This window comes from Heteronotia binoei, chromosome 9 (genome assembly GCF_032191835.1).
Source record: "Heteronotia binoei isolate CCM8104 ecotype False Entrance Well chromosome 9, APGP_CSIRO_Hbin_v1, whole genome shotgun sequence".
In the NCBI taxonomy this organism is placed as follows: Eukaryota; Metazoa; Chordata; class Lepidosauria; order Squamata; family Gekkonidae; genus Heteronotia; species Heteronotia binoei.
The window spans coordinates 36319996-36335725 of record NC_083231.1 but is presented as its reverse complement, the minus strand read 5'-3'; the positions used below and the strand labels follow the sequence as shown (position 1 = coordinate 36335725).

Genomic DNA, 15730 nt, shown 5'->3' with positions numbered 1-15730 from the left:
GGGTTAACTAAGGAACCACGTAGGAAGGCTAAAGAGGGTTGCTAGGAAACTGGCTAATTTCATGATTAATTCAGGCCATCTATTCAATCTGTAACAGAAAATGGTGAAAGTACGACAAATTTCTTTAAATGGCAACAAGTAGTTGAAAAGGATTTCTGTTTTTTTACTTGCTAATGGGCATTAATTTGCAATTGTTGGCTCTTGAAATGTTGAGGAGTCACATTGCTGACTTCCATTACAGAAGGCTGCTGTGTGTCAGACTGTCTTTGGTCTAAAGCAGGGGTGATCAAACTGGCTCAGGAGCTGCATGTGGCTCTTTCACACATATTGTGTGGCTCTTGAAGCCCCCACCAGCCAGTTGGCCAGCTTGGAGAAGGCATTTTTCTCTTTAAATCACTGTTCCAGCCAGCAACTGGGAGAATGCATTTAAAGTTAAAGTTGCTTTCTTTCCACCTCTCCCTCCCCTCCATCTATTTTTCCTTCCTTCCTCTGATGTTCATATCTTGCAGCTTTCAAACATTTGACATTTATTCTATGTGGCTCTTATGTTAAGCAAGTTTGGCCAACCCTGGTCTAAAAGCTAAAACAGGCCTGAAGAAAATCTACGCCATTTAAATTCTGCAGTTTATGCCATTCCAGTGACTTTCTGCAGCCACTAGGTGCTCAAAGAGCAGAAGGATTTCATGTTAAAGCAAAAGTTTTATACAGAGAAGGTGCCAGATTCAGTCCCTAGCATCTCCAGATGTTGCAAACACTGTTCTCTATCTGAGGCCCTAGAAAGCCGTTGTTAGCCTAAGTAGCCATCACTGAACTAGATATACCAATGGTCTGCTTTTTATAAGACTGCAACATGCTCATAATGGCTTTAATAGATTCATTTAGAACCCAATACACCTATTTCAGGTGGTTGTCACAGTGAACCTCTTCTCATGGAAGAAACATTCAAAGCCACTTTAAAAGTCACAAGAAACACACTTTCATGTGGTGAACTGAACTGGCTGAGCAATACTTTTATGACATATGAAGTATTTTCTGATAGTTGCATCACACAATATTTTGTACTCGTGGAAGGATGTTCAGATACAAAGTACATTCATAGCATGTCACAACTATGAAGATAAACTGAAGTTTCAGGCATAGGATTTCCCCTGAAATTACGCACTTTGCCTCAGAAAATATGCAGAAGCAAGAAATCACACATACTGATTCAAAAGAGATTAAGAAAAGCTTCATTTAGAACATGAATGTTCCTAACACAATTAATATAGTAGACAAACATTTTATCTCTGTATGAATGTGTCTCATAAAAGCAGTGCCAAGATTCATCATAAAATATATGAGGGGAGGCTCTTGTTAATGGGGAAAAGGATATACCAAGCATGTTCCATCTGCAGCTTGGATCCACTTAAGAGTTTCCTCAAATGGAAGTGTTTTCCATCAGTGGGGTGTGAACTGCTCATTTCTTTACTCTTACTCAGCCCCAACTGCTCCTAGGGGACAGGGGACACTAGGGATGGGCACAAACCAGGAAAATGGAGGTTCATGGAAGTTTGTGAACTTCCATGAACTCTTCCATTTCCTGAACTAGCTTTGGTTCATGAAGGGGAACATGTTTAAATGCCTCCCCTTCCCTCTCCTAATCATGTTACAGTGGTGGCATGGTTTCAGGAGTGAATGGAAGGCAATTTGCTTTCCTTTCACTTGTGGAGGTGTGCTGCCAAGGCAGCATGGCTCTGGAGGGGGATTTTTAAATGCCTTCCCCTCCCTCCTTGAGTCATGCTGCAACACCGGGATGCTTCCAGGAGTGGCATACCAAGATGGAAACATGTCAAGATGGCATGACTCTGGAGATGGCCGTGAACCGAATGAACCACTGCAAAAACCATGTGGTTCATGGGCAGATTGTGAATCACAAAACTGGCCTGGTCCATGATGAAACCTGGTTCATAATCTGGTTCGTACCCATCCCTAGGGGACACCCCAGGAATGGCAGGAGACTGCAGTCACAGGTCTGTAAACATGTAGTTCAAATGCATTGGGAAGTTGTGGCAAATTGTGCTGTGCATCTTTGGAACACATCTGATAAGCAACCCACTAAGTTTATATGTATGGGTATCTCCCTAGACCTTATAAATGTTCACAGGTAGATTCATAACAGATAAATGGAAATTTGTTTGCTTCATAAAATATGACTCAGACCTTAGACCTGCCTCACCCAACTTTCATATATACTGAGGTTCATCTTGTATTAATTAAGGTGTAGCTCTACCTTTTTTTCAGTTCCTGCCCCATTTTACCACATGATACAGATTTCCAAAACAGTAAGGCCCAGCAATAACAGGATTTAAATAATAATAATAATAAGGGTTCAGAGTGGAAGCATTTCAGTCCTGGATTTCTAACCAGCACCAACTTCCCTACCAACACTTAGTACAAGGAAGGATTAGAGCTCTTAAAAGAACATTGCCTCTGTTCCACTAAATGATGCTGTGTAACAACTGGGGTATGTTTTCTTTTCTGAAGGGGAGCCTGAATAAGACTAGTACACAACACGTTTGACTGGAGTTCATCTGGGAAATACGCTTGAGAGCAAGATATCTGATAATTGGTGATATAAGCTTGTCCAGTTGCAACTGAACTTGCTTATTCATACTAGTTTTGTTGATGTAAAACTGACCTCTACAAGCAGATGTAGAGGCTATTTGAACAATGCTCTAAAAGTATGTGCTAATGCTGGATTAAAGAGTTTGTTTTATTGTAAGGGTGTGGGCTGCTCTAGGTATTCTATTCACAGCTAACTTCTCCTGTTCTGAAAACTGCCAGATTCACAGCTCTGAGGTACAAACTGTCCCATCCTCAGAACACCTGTGCCTAGATAGAAAGGTGAACATCTAAACACTGGTTTTGAGACTGGAGTCTCCCCCTACACCCACTTCCTCTGTAAGTACAGAATTTCTCCACGTTTACACGGTTTAACTGTTGAATATATTTGAACTTGCTAATTTATGCTCTGCTTCTGAAGTCCCCTACACTGTTGAGCTGCAAAGATGAACACACACACCAAGTGTACCTGAGTCATTACAAAAGACCCTCAAAGCCATAATGAAAACATACATTTCTTGGCAACTGCAAAACATAATGAAAGAAGCTGTGAAAAAAAAATGACATTCTGTTTAAGTGGTGGGAGACACTGATGAGTTCAAAAGGCAGGGAAATTTACTAGAAATGTTTGAGAAAGTTTTTTAAAACTTACTAAAAATAAAAAATCTATCCCCTTTCCTTGGGCTGAATGGGAGCGTTTGCCTACTTCCCAAGTTTCCTTGCCAGTTTTCATCAGTTTCTCATGTCTGTGCTAAACTGCTCTCAGCTAAGGCTGAAATCAGACTCAGTCCTCAACTCAGTCAAGGCAGAAATCTGACTGACTCTGTCCTCAGCATCTGGTTCAGAAGTCTTTCTCTGCTCAGCTGATGCTAACCAATCAGATTGCTTGGAGCAGCCTGTCACTCAAGGTTCTGTTTTTATGAAAAATTAACCCTTCACAGTCCTTTACTTGTTTGTACAGCACTTCTAAGCGTCTTAAAAGTGTAGTCCATCATAGCATGATTGAAGAGGTCAGTGTACTCATTGTTAACATCCAAATCTGCTGCTAGTCCTTAATCCTGTGAGTCCTTAATACTCTAACTATATGAAGACTGTTTCTATGTCCAAATAACAAACCTTCTTTTGTTTATTACAAAACAGTGCTCAGTGTGTATAGGGGCTTACTCTCTCTAATAAGTATGCTATTGCAGTCTTGCTTTCTCACAACTTGGATAGAAAAAACTAAGGGTAACATAGGGTGAAGCATTTTATAGCTCTTGTCTCATATGAGATATAACTGCAATTTGTTTGAACAAAACTATAAACTTTCTTAAAGCAACAGAGCAGGTATGATATGAAAGTTAGTATAACTTATGTTTCTATTTGTTTCTATTGTGTTTTTATGGTTTTAAACTCATTTTTATATTGTAGTGGGGCAAATTATTGTAAACCGCCCAGAGTCCAGCACAAGCAGGGAAGGGCAGTAAAAAATCCAAATAAATATATATTTCCCCTTCCCCAAAAAACCCACCCCAGAAATGTCTTGAAAATCTGCAATATTTACCTCTCCAGTTAACACATTCAAAAGTGTATGACAGTCCAGAAATCATTTAACCTGGGGTGCTTGCCAACTAAATAACATTTAGCCCAATGCACAGTTCATTTAAAGGAGCTAAGAGCTCTAATTTAATTTGAGATGTCTGGATCACCTAACATTTACATCATCACCACCAGCACAAAGTCCCCACAGGCTATAGCTGTCAAGCATGGTAAAATTCCATTGGTAATTGATTGTTTTAGGATCCTCCATAAAACTGGTCTGTGAAATATCATGGAGGACCAAGGTCTGTTAGCTCTGTTATTCTTTCCCCTCCCCCTTCTTGCTTTATTGCTTGCAAAGTAGAAGTAGAGAGAAACGAAACTAATTTGAGAAAAAGTAATCAGCACCTTCCCATACATTCCTGTTAGGGAGTGCGACACATCTGGGGAAAGCAAGGACGGAGTCCTGATAACGCCATGAGAATGCAGACATTTATGATAGTTTGTGTGTGAGAGCGCATCCCTCGCCCCCACCTTTTGGAATCCTTTTGAAGTTAGCCTTAAAAGTATTGTATCAATGTATTTTTAGCATCACTCTCAGGAATCTGTTACACTGAAACTATAGGTCTATCAATAAACGTAGTCTTGTATCAAACCCAACTTGTCATTGAACTCGCATGCTTGACAATAGCAACTTCAAGGTCATATTCTTCAGGAAAAGCAACCCTGCCTCCTCCAGATTCACTAACCAATTTTGATCTGACTGGAAATTCTTTCCAGACTTAAAGTATAACAATCAAAAAGACCATGAGCATCAGCACAGCTTTTTCTAAAAGGAAAGTATATGGGGGAAGCGAAGGTACTTGGCTCTAGCTATGACAGTACCTGATACTGCAGAGGAAGGTGCTATCTACTAGTACCGTGATCTAAACAACATAAGCCAAAGTATCTCAAGGGAAAAAGTGATAATTGCTGCTTGTTAAAACTAGCAAACACTTATGATGGAGGGCATCTGCTGCCAGAGCAATGCACCAAAAATATGTTAAGTCAACACTGTAGCAATGTAACACAAGGGGGGGATGCACCTATATGACTCCTTGCAATCTTATTGTGAGCACATAGTATAAATGCGTCATAATATGATGGTGCTGATACCTTATGGAAATGCAGAGAAGTTCTTAGACCAATACCTGGCATATTTCTGGGTCCCAGATCCCATGTCGGACTTTATAGAATTCCCACTTGTCCTTGTAAAAAGTCTGCAACCCTTCTGCCAGAAATTCAGTGCAATTGCAAATGGTTACTGGCTTCCCAGGTCCAGCATTGGCTCATTAGGTGCCCATGTTAGGGGTCCTATGAGGAAAGGTTGAAGGAGCTGGGCATGTTTAGCCTGGAGAGGAGGCGACTGAGAGGTGATATGACCACCATCTTCAAGTATTTGAAAGGCTGTCATATAGATGATGGTGCGGAATTGTTTTCTGTGGCCCCAGAAGGTTGGACCAGAACCAGTGGGTTGAAATTAAATCAAAAGAGTTTCCAGCTCAACATTAGGAAGAACTTCCTGACAGAGCGGTTCCTCAGTGGAACAGGCTTCCTGGTGAGGTGGTGGGCTTTCCTTCCTTGGAGGTTTTTAAACAGAGGCTAGATGTCCATACTAAAATAAATAAAATCTGACAGCAATGAGGATCCTATAAATTTAGGGGGAGTTTCCTGCATTATGCAGGGGGGTTGGACTAGATGACCCTGGAGGTACCTTCCAACTCTATGATTCTATGATGATTCACTAGGATTTGACCTAAGAATGAGACTCAATCCTGGCAAAAAGAAATTAATGATCTTCTAGTGCTAGCAGTAGGATCCCTCACTTCCAATCATGTGAGCTAATTCCTTGTTTAACTGTTCATAAGATACGGAGGTCCCTATTTTACAAAGTATCCAGCAAGTTTAGGCTGCAAACTACAAACCCGAAACCAGTCCCACTAACTTCAACAGAACACCAATTTAAGTTGCTTGCAACTGGTGAATTACTATTTGTAAAAACTTAATTACTTAAAGCTAACATCCCATACAAGGGCCCCGTGGTGCAGAGTGGTAAAACTGCAGTACTGCAGTCACGACCTGAGTTCAATCCCAGTGGAAGCTGGTTCAGGTAACCAGCTCCAAGTTGACTCAGCCTTACATCCTTCTGAGGTCGGTAAAATGAGTACCCAGCTTGCTGGGGGGAAAGTGTAGATGACTGGAGAAGGCAATGGCAAACCACCCTGTAAAAAGTCTGCCGTGAAAATGTTGTGAAAGCAACCTCACCCCAGAGTCGAAAACCACTGGTGCTTGCACAGGGGACTACCTTTACCTTTACCTTTTTAACATCACATACATGACAGCAGACAGGAGAAGGGCAAAAGTCTAGCAACGTATTTTGCAAAACTGCCCATAAAGTTTAATATCGATTTCCATATAAAGATGCCTGCAGTTGCCCAGGGGAATATTGCCTGAGAAGGTGCACTGGCCTTTCCATAATAAAGCAGATGCATGGAGAACACCAGTTATTTCACCATTATAGCCATCTCACTGTTTCTGTCAGTGGGGATAGAAATAATGCAGAGATTTCTTCAGTTTTGTTTTATATGCAGAGATGTCTTCCATTTTGGGGAAGTGAGGGTTGTTCAGCAAAAACTGCAATACTGCTTGGAAAATTTACAAATGTGTAGCTGGTTACCAGGAGCCCCATGGTGCACAGTGGTAAAGCTGCAGTACTGCAGTCTGAGCTCTCTGCTCATGATCTGAGTTCGATCCCAGTGGAAGCTGAGTTCAGGTAGCCGGCTCAAGGTTGACTCAGCCTTCCATCCTTCCGAGGTTGGAAAAACGAGTACCCAGCTTGCTGGGGGGAAAGTGCAGATGACTGGGAAAGGCAATGGCAAACCACCCTGTCAAAAGTCTGCTGTGAAAACGTCATGATTCAACGTCACCCTAGAGTCGGAAATGACTGGTGCTTGCACAGGGGACTGCCTTTACCTTTTAGTTGGTTACCTTGTAGCACTTTTTCTGTAGATCTACTGTTCTCTAGAGGGAACAGAGTATCCAACACCGTAAATACAATTAATCTCAATTTACTATTGAGGGCATACAGAACATCTTGCAAATTTTATTGTACAAAATGTCTGTGCAACCTTCAATGGATCAAATGGATGTTGAGATTGAAAGTGATGCCTCTCCCAGGGCTGCGAATAGAATACAATCCGAGAGAGGTCACTATAATGGATAACACAACAAAAAAATACAAGTTAGTGACCTATTTACTAAGAAATGTATCGAAACCAGTCCAAATGTCCAAAACATGTACATTCAAGTCCCAAAATAGTGTGGTGACAAGCCAATCAATTAAGTACTTGATTGGCTTGTCACCACACTACTTTGGGACTTGAATGTACATGTTTGGACATTTGGACTGGTTTCAATACACTTCTTAGTAAATTGGTCACTAGCTTGTATTTTTGTTGTGTCTCCCAGGGCTGCGGCATCTTAAGCATACACCCCTAGAAGAACCTTTGAAATTAATTGAAGTTAACATGAGAAAACACATGAGGATCTAGGTCTTTCAAGTAGTGTAATTCCAAGATTATACTCACTGGGCCAAACTGACAAATTCTAAATCATTTTCACAACATTGTACATGCTATGTGGGGCTGAAATGATGCACAGAATTTGGTCCACAACATTTCCTGTTCTGAATCCAGACTACTGTTTTTGTTTGTTTCAAACACAGTTTTCTAAATGTAGCAAAATGCCTAATAGATCTTCTCTGTTTTTTCCCCTCTACAACCTGACTGTGCTCATTCTCCATAACACTTTTTCTCTTCATATCTTTCAGACCTTACCGAAGAATTCCAAGTATTCCTTTTAAATAAATTTAATTGGACATAAAATGCCGCGAGTGACCTGCATAATTACTTTGGATTTCAAACTCTGTTTAACATTGGTACAGAATCTGGTCAAGATGCAAACAGCACTACAACAATTACAAGCCATTCAAGAGGTGTTCTTTTTTTTTATGAGATTGTGGGACCCCAGTTTCACATAGCAAGCTGCTTGTCAATGATAAAAAATCATTAAACAGTATGTGGCACAGTGATATGGCTCAGGTGGGAGTCAGACCAAACAAGTCAAACGCCCCTGGCAATGCTCAAAAGATTGGGTATGTCTATAGCATCTCTTTGGATCCTGGCTTGTTGTTTTCTTTTAGCAGCTCACATTGCTAGAATGCCATAGACAGTTCTGCGACCTATGGCATCAAGACAATACTACTCTCAAACAGAAAATAAAAATTCCTCAAAAGGAGCTTTTTCCAAAAAGAAGAGAAAAAGAGAAAAGAAATTGTAGCTACTACAGTAGCAGGCATTGTAAAATAAAGTAATTGATGCAGAATGTTACTCTAAAGAACATTAACAATATATTGAGAGCACAGTTTGTTCTTGTTTAAGCACTAGAATAATGAGTCATACTCGTCAATGAATATCCTGGGCTGTGCTCCTAAAAGCTCTTGTGCCACTAAAGCAAAACAGACACCAGTGCAGTTTTGATGCTGCAAGCAGTTCCAGAGCTGTAGCTCAGCAATCCAGTCCCTTAAATGCCCCATCAGTAAAAGTCACTCTGAATGGAATAAGTTCTGCACAGGCGATGCTTTTTAGGGATCATCATCTGTCAGTCTGCAAACTCATTCAGTTGGATTACAGTCCTTATTTATAATTTTATATAATTTTAGAATATTTATATAAGAATGCTATCCGATGCCCACTGAATCCAGTCCCACAGAAATCTGCATGGCTTACTTCTGCATATCCGTGGTGTATAGGACAAGGCTGCCTGAATATCTTCTGCTGAAAAGTAAACAAAACAATCTGAACCTTACTCCCCCTCGCTTCCTTCTTTTGTACTAGGTTACCCACCCCCCACAAAAATTTCACAAATGTTGCTAATGTCAGTTGAACTGACAACAGTAACAGGCCGAGCCAAAACTGGGTTTTTGTTTATTTATTTAGCAGATTTATATCCCACCCAACCCCACAAACAGTTTTCCATTTGCTCTCATCTTCATACCACTTCACGTCCCATTCAGTCATGCTGTATAGTAGTTACAGTGTTGAACTAGGATCTAGCAGACCAGTGTTTGAATCCCTACTATGCCATGAAAGCTTGCTGGGTGAGCTCTCAATCTAACCTATATCATAGGGTTGTTGTGAGGATTAGAAATGTGAAGACTTCAAGGGTTGTTGGGTTCTTCTGAAAGTGATACTGGAGGATTTGGGGAAAGAGTGGCAACACCCCTCCTCCTCAATTCCTACAAATATTTTCTCTCCTAGAACAACTAAAATGCTTGTTAAGTTTTCTCATACTCAAAATCTAAGTCATGAAAAAAGTGTGAGGACTTTTAAAATGCAACAGTTTGCAACTCTTTCTCAAGTACTGTGTAAAGTTGCTATTTTCTTACAGGAAAATAAGACATATTTTAAAATTGCATAAACATACCAAATAGTGCAACTGCAAAGGCTAATTAAGTTATAAATCATGTGTTTTATGTTATTAAATCAGTAAAAGAAACTTAAGTTTGTTAGGAAAATATTGCATGTATTACAATTTTTCAACTTCCCCAAATATCGCCCTACCACCCAAATTTGTTTCTGTAGTCAGAGGAAGGCTGCAAAAACTCAGGCCCACTATAGATGGATGGTGGACTGAAGCCGCATCGTTACCAAATCAGGCAAGTTTGTTAGATGGAGACCAGCCTACCTAGCAGTAGCCCTCTGCTGTAGACTTACAGTTCAATCATGAAACACAGCCATCACATCATTAGAGGGACAACTGTTAAGTTTCTGCAAAGAGAAAATTTTTCCCCCTTGAGATGCCCCTTGCTTTGGTAGGAACTACAGAAGAACTCAACACACCCATCAGCTTCTCTGCTGCTCACTTCCTTGCTTCTTGGGAATCTAGGCCAGACATGGGGAAATGCTTTTAATCAGGGTGCTTGTTCAATATGTGAATCTTAAGCTGTTTTTGCCCGTTCATGAAACTGACTTACACCACCATTTTGCCATGGGATGATTTTGACACACATCTGGCACCAATCATTATCCTCTATATCAGGGGTGGCCAACAGTAGGTCTCCAGATGTTTTTTTGCCTACAACTCCCATTGTAGCCATTGGCCATGCTGGCTGGGGCTGATGGGAGTTGTAGGCAAAAAACATCTGAAGAGCCACCGTTGGCCACCCCTGCTCTATATATTCACAGGCAAGCCTCTATATATTCCACAATTGCACGGTGTAAGGTTGGAATTTGGTGGTAAGCACAATCCAACATCTTGAGAACCGCTGTCTTTGTTTCTTAAAACACACCAATTATCTCCATACAATACTGATGGTGGTAGAAAATGCCATCAAGTCACACCCAACTTATGGCAACTCTTGTTGGGTTTTCAAGGCAAGAGAGCAACAGAGATAGTGACCCTGGACTTCTTCAAAGGTCTCCCATTCATGTACCAGCCAGGGCCTCCCCTGCTTAGCTTCCAAGACCTGATGAGATCAGGCTGACTTGGGCACACTACACTTATTTGATTTAGCACATGCAGAGAGGGAGTGGCCAATATGAACTTGCCAACTTGTGAACATGGTGTCTATGTGCATATTAAGTATGTGCACATAGGCCCTATCCCTATTTGGAATGATGCTTTCTCAAATGCTTCTGATAAGGGGAAAGGAGCCTATGATCATACACTCTGTTCACAGGCCACTGATCACATGTAGACAGAGAATATAGGACCAGCATGCCCACACATACTTCTCCCTCTACATGGGTTGATTTCAACATGCATAACTTTTACAGCGGGCTATTTAATACACACAACAATATGACAAGAAACCCCAGAAAGCCTGAAAAATACTTCATAAAGTCATATACATAGCAAAGGGAAGTTACTCAGGTTTTGCAGTGATCAGGTGTTTGTCCCGCTTAGCTCCTAAGCAGCAGCATTAAGTACAGTAAGTTATGCAAAATCAATTGTTTTTAAATGTACTTAATGTGCATTATTTATACAGAACCTGGAGAGCTCCCCGTTGGTTTTATACAATGCCTTGCTACAACTTTCAGTGCAAGAATGTAGCATTCTCCTGTGTTCAAGTGTAACAGGAAGGAAAGAAAGAACTACTGTGTGGCATGCTAAATTGCACATGTGCAATGGGCCTGCACATAAATTGCTCTGCATAGATCACTGGCAGCTAAAAGTTACAATGGGAAGTGGTTCCCGAGAAGGAAGAGATGCGATTTATACCCCCACCCTTCACTCAGAGTGGTTTATAATTTTCTTTCCCTTTCCCTCCCCACAACACCTCATGAGGTGAGCTGAGAGATCTCTCCCATAACTGCTCTTGAGCAGAACAGTTCTGACAGAGTGCCCCAAGGTCACTCCAGCAGGTTCTTTCACATGAAAGTCTGCATACTTAACCACTACACCAAACTGAAGAAGATGAAGATATTGGATTTATATCCCGACCTCCACTCTGAAGAGTCTCAGAGCGGCTCACAATCTCCTTTACCTTCCTCCCCCACAACGGACACCCTGTGAGGTGGGTGGGACTGGAGAGGGCTCTCACAGCAGTTGCCCTTTCAAGAACAACTTCTGCCAGAGCTATGGCTGACCCAAGGCCATGCTAGCAGGTGCAAGTGGAAAAGTGGGGAATCAAACCTGGTTCTCCCAGATAAGAGTTTGCACACCTCACCACTACACCAAACTGGCGCTTGGAGATGACATAATCTGAAATCATTCTTATTATCCATTAATTAATTAATTCTGAGTAAAAGGTACAATGTATAAGCCTTACTTTCTGAATTTCTGCCCTCTCCTGCATATACCAGGAGTATCATGGTCAACAAAGGACACTGAATAAAGTCATGGTGCAATATGCACACTTACTTGTACCTCAATAAATTTTATTTATTTATTTCTATTTATACCCTGTCCTCCCTGAGAACAGGCTAAAAATGCATAAAAACAATGTGAGAGGGATGTCTTCTTAGAGAGGTAGTTTGTGGCAACAAAAATAAACAGACCTCCAGTAGCACTTTAAAGACTTGGCAAAATTTTCATTCCAGGATAAGTTTTTATAGAAGCCCATTTCTGCAGATGCAAGGGGTACCCCCTTGTTAGGGAGACTCTTTATGTAGTAGAAGCAGCACCTTTAAGACCAACAAAGTTTGTGTGCATGCACGCTTCATCAGACCATTAAATGAGGTACAGTGAGAAGTTCTACATATAGCTGGTAGGCAGTGGTTAAGCATGCAAAGTAGTACATAGTTAGGATCCAATGGCAAAATAGTGAAATTAACAAACTGAAAGAATGTTTGGTCTAGATAGCATTTGCCTGAGAAAACATGCTATTTAGACCAAACATTGTTCTTTCAGTTTGTTAATTTCACTATTTTGCCACTGGATTCTAACTTGGTACTATTTTGAATGCTTAACCACATCCCATCAGCTTTATGTAGCACTTCTCACTGTACCCCATTTCATTGTCTGACAAAGTCTGCATGCACACGAAAGCTTACGTGCTGATTAAAACTTTGTTGATCTTGAAGGTACTCCTGGACTCCAACTTTGTTCTATTGCTTTAGACCAGCACGGTTGCCCACTTGGATCTCTCTTTATGCAGGAGGTATGAAAAAAAATTAACAAACATGGTTAAAGGGCCTTGGAATGCAGTAAGTATAGGGTGAAACAACATCTGTAGCATTCAAATGGATCAAGACAAATAGAGAGATCATTCACTTTTTCAGCTAAACTAGTCAGCATCCCTGATACATGATTACTGCTGAATGTTACCTCATTACCTTTCCCCCTGCATTTCACAGCCCCTTCCCTCTTGCTGCCCTTTCCCCCTTACATTCCTAGCTAAAATGACCGCATTGTGAAGCTTCACTCACAGCATCTGAAGAAAAAGGCCCTAGCCCACAAAAGCCTATATGCTGAAATAACCACAAATAAATCTAAAGAAGGGAGCAGTGACTCTCAGAAAGCTCCAACTCCTTTAGTCTTTAAGGTGCAACTGGACTCTCGCTCTTTTCTACTGAAATAAACCAGCAAGTCTTTCCGATGCCACTAGGCTTCCTGTTTGTTTGTGCAGGCTTTATCGGCTTAACCTTCCCATCCTCGTCGAAGGAGCGGAATTCTCCGAACTGCCCGCCACCGCCCCTCCCCAGAACTCTCCAGCTCGCTCTTCCTTCCTTCCTGGAACAAAATGCATCGACACTAGGAGTATTGCCCCACCCCCGGCAGTAAAACCATCCAATGGCCTGTCCTTTTGCAGCGAATGCGCTCCCCTATTGGCCAAGAGGAAAGACAACGTCACTTTGACCCGGCCACTGGGGGAGGGGGAGGAAGTGGCCGAGGGCGGCTTGTGTAACTGGGGGCAGAGGAGGGAGGGGGAGCCTGTGGCACCCCCACCCCCTAAGGAGCGACAGCTTCTCCCCTGCTGTCCAGCCAGGTCACCCCCGCAACCAACCCCCCAGCTGCATTGCTGCTGCTTTCTCCCTTGGCAAGGGAGGGGCAGCAGGCCAGGCTTCTTCGATGGCAGGCGCCGCTGCTGCAAGGCCTTTGCTGGGAAAGGCTCTGGCGGTGGCAGCCAAAGACGCCCTTCGGTCCCTCCCAAGCACACAGCAGCCCAGCCCCAAACTCCTTGCAGCGTAAAAAAGAAAGGGGGAACGGCGGGGCCACCACCAAGGCCTGGGAGGACCCTCCACCTCGCCAGAGCCCTTCTGCTGCCCTGGCCGGCGGCGGGGAAGGAGAAATGCCCTCGCTCGCCTCCCACCGCGCTTGCCAGATCTCCCCCCCCCCCCTCCTTGCTCGCTCACCTCGCTGCTCCCGCGGCCGCTCCGGCGCCACAGAGATCAGGCTCCGCCGCATCCCCCGCGAAATGTCGACGACAACAACAAGTGTCCAGCTCAGCAACTCCATCCGTCCCCTCAGGTGCCAGCTGCAGAAAGTTGCTGTGCCCAGCAGAGCGGGTGGGAGAGGAGAGCTCTCCCCTGGCCTCGTTATGCCCCGGGGGTTCCTTAAAGCCTTCCCCAAATCCGGCGCTCTTCGCTTCCCCCGCGGTCGAATCGGGCAGGCAGGGAGGGAGGGCGAGAGAATCGCTTCCCGCCTTTGTTTCTCTGGATAGCATTTTTTTAAAATCCCCTCCCGCGCCCCCTAAACGAATTGCAGAGCCCCACAGACCCGGACGCCGAATGGGAGAGCAAGGCGCCCTCCCAGCCGACCCCTCTCCCGCCTCCTCCGCAAATCCAAAAGTGAAATTAAAAGCCTTTTGCTTTCTCTTACCAATAACTGCGCCTAAAAATCATCCGACCCACCACGGCGCCGGCCTTTCGTTTTTGTTTTCAACCCAATGCATTCCACTATCGGAGGGAAGCAACGTGTCGAGCAAATTGGGGGTGGGGGATGAGAAGAAATGCCCCCAAAGCCCGAGAGACACAAATCCATCGCGTTATTTGGTTCAAAGGAGCAATCGTTTGGGTACCTTACCAAGAACTTTGTTTCACGGTATTAATGTAATTCCTCAAGGTTACCACGGTTGCCAAGAGACGCAAAATGGAAAGGAAAACCAAGGCGGTTGAATAAATCCGCAGGAGCAAAACTAAAAGTTAATTCTCCTCCTCTGCTTTTTTTGGCAGCGATGAGTCCAGATCGAAAGCAAAACAAGGAAAAGGAAACCGCGGGGCGCTGGATCTTGGAAATCCCCCCCTCCCTCTCTCTCTCTCCCCTGGCCTGTTTGTGCAGCGGGAGGGCGGGCGGGCGAGGGAAGGGGGAGGCACAGGGGCTGGCAGCACAGAGAGGTGCGGAAGTTTGCCGCAGCCGCTCATTGGCAGGCGCCGCCGCTTTCATCATTTCTCAGAAAAGTCGATTTCATTTTCACTTCCCTCCAGCAGCGGTGACAGCGCGCGGCGGGCGTGGGGAAAGGGGGGCAGAGCTGGGGAAGGGAGGGGGCGAGGCGGAAATCGAGGTTTCAGTTCCTCGGCGAAGAAAAGCCTCCCCCGTCGACTGGCTGCTGCTGCTGCTGAAACGGGAAGGAAGGAATGGCGGATGGGGATGAAGAGCCTTGCTGGAAAGAGACGCGCTTTGGAGAGCCGCGAGTGACGCTGCTCCAAGCGCTGGGGGAGAGAAGAAAACAGGGCCCCAGTGATTCAAGCTGCGAGAATCCACCCCTCCCCCCCCCCGCGCGGGCCTCAGGCCCTAATTTGCAGAGAACGGTCCACATTTCTTTTTTTAAAAAAAACAAGCAGGTTTCTTGTAGTTGCGAGAAAATGGTGAAAGCAGGAGGAGAGAGTGCAGAAGGCCCTGAAAGAGAAGCCAGTCTGAGGTTGGCAGCAGGGCTGGCACTGCCACTAGGCAACTGCCTAGGGCGCTGGTCTTCTGGGGGCACCAAATTGGGCGCCCCAAGTGACTTAGTGATGTTATGGGGGGGCAATCAGAAGTTAGCCTTGCCTAGGGTCAGACCTGGCTGGCAGGGCGCTTATTGCTCTTTCAATTTGCATGTGTCATTTGTCTCAGTTTGAGATCCAGTGGGATT

General features: G+C 43.8%; 1 protein-coding gene across 3 annotated transcripts in view; it reads right to left on the bottom strand.

The window, feature by feature from the left end:
- The window catches only part of IRF2 (interferon regulatory factor 2), a 58865-nt gene extending 43745 nt beyond the window's left edge, over nucleotides 1-15120 (bottom strand). Inside the window, exon 1 of one of the 3 annotated variants that reach the window (XM_060246469.1) lies at nucleotides 14686-15120. The gene's annotated coding sequence lies outside the window, so the exon portion shown is untranslated. Of the gene's footprint in view, nucleotides 1-14015; nucleotides 14315-14481; nucleotides 14635-14685 lie in introns of those variants that run through there. The other 2 variants (XM_060246470.1, XM_060246471.1) reach the window with 2 other exon arrangements.
- Nucleotides 15121-15730: the final 610 nt, after the last annotated feature.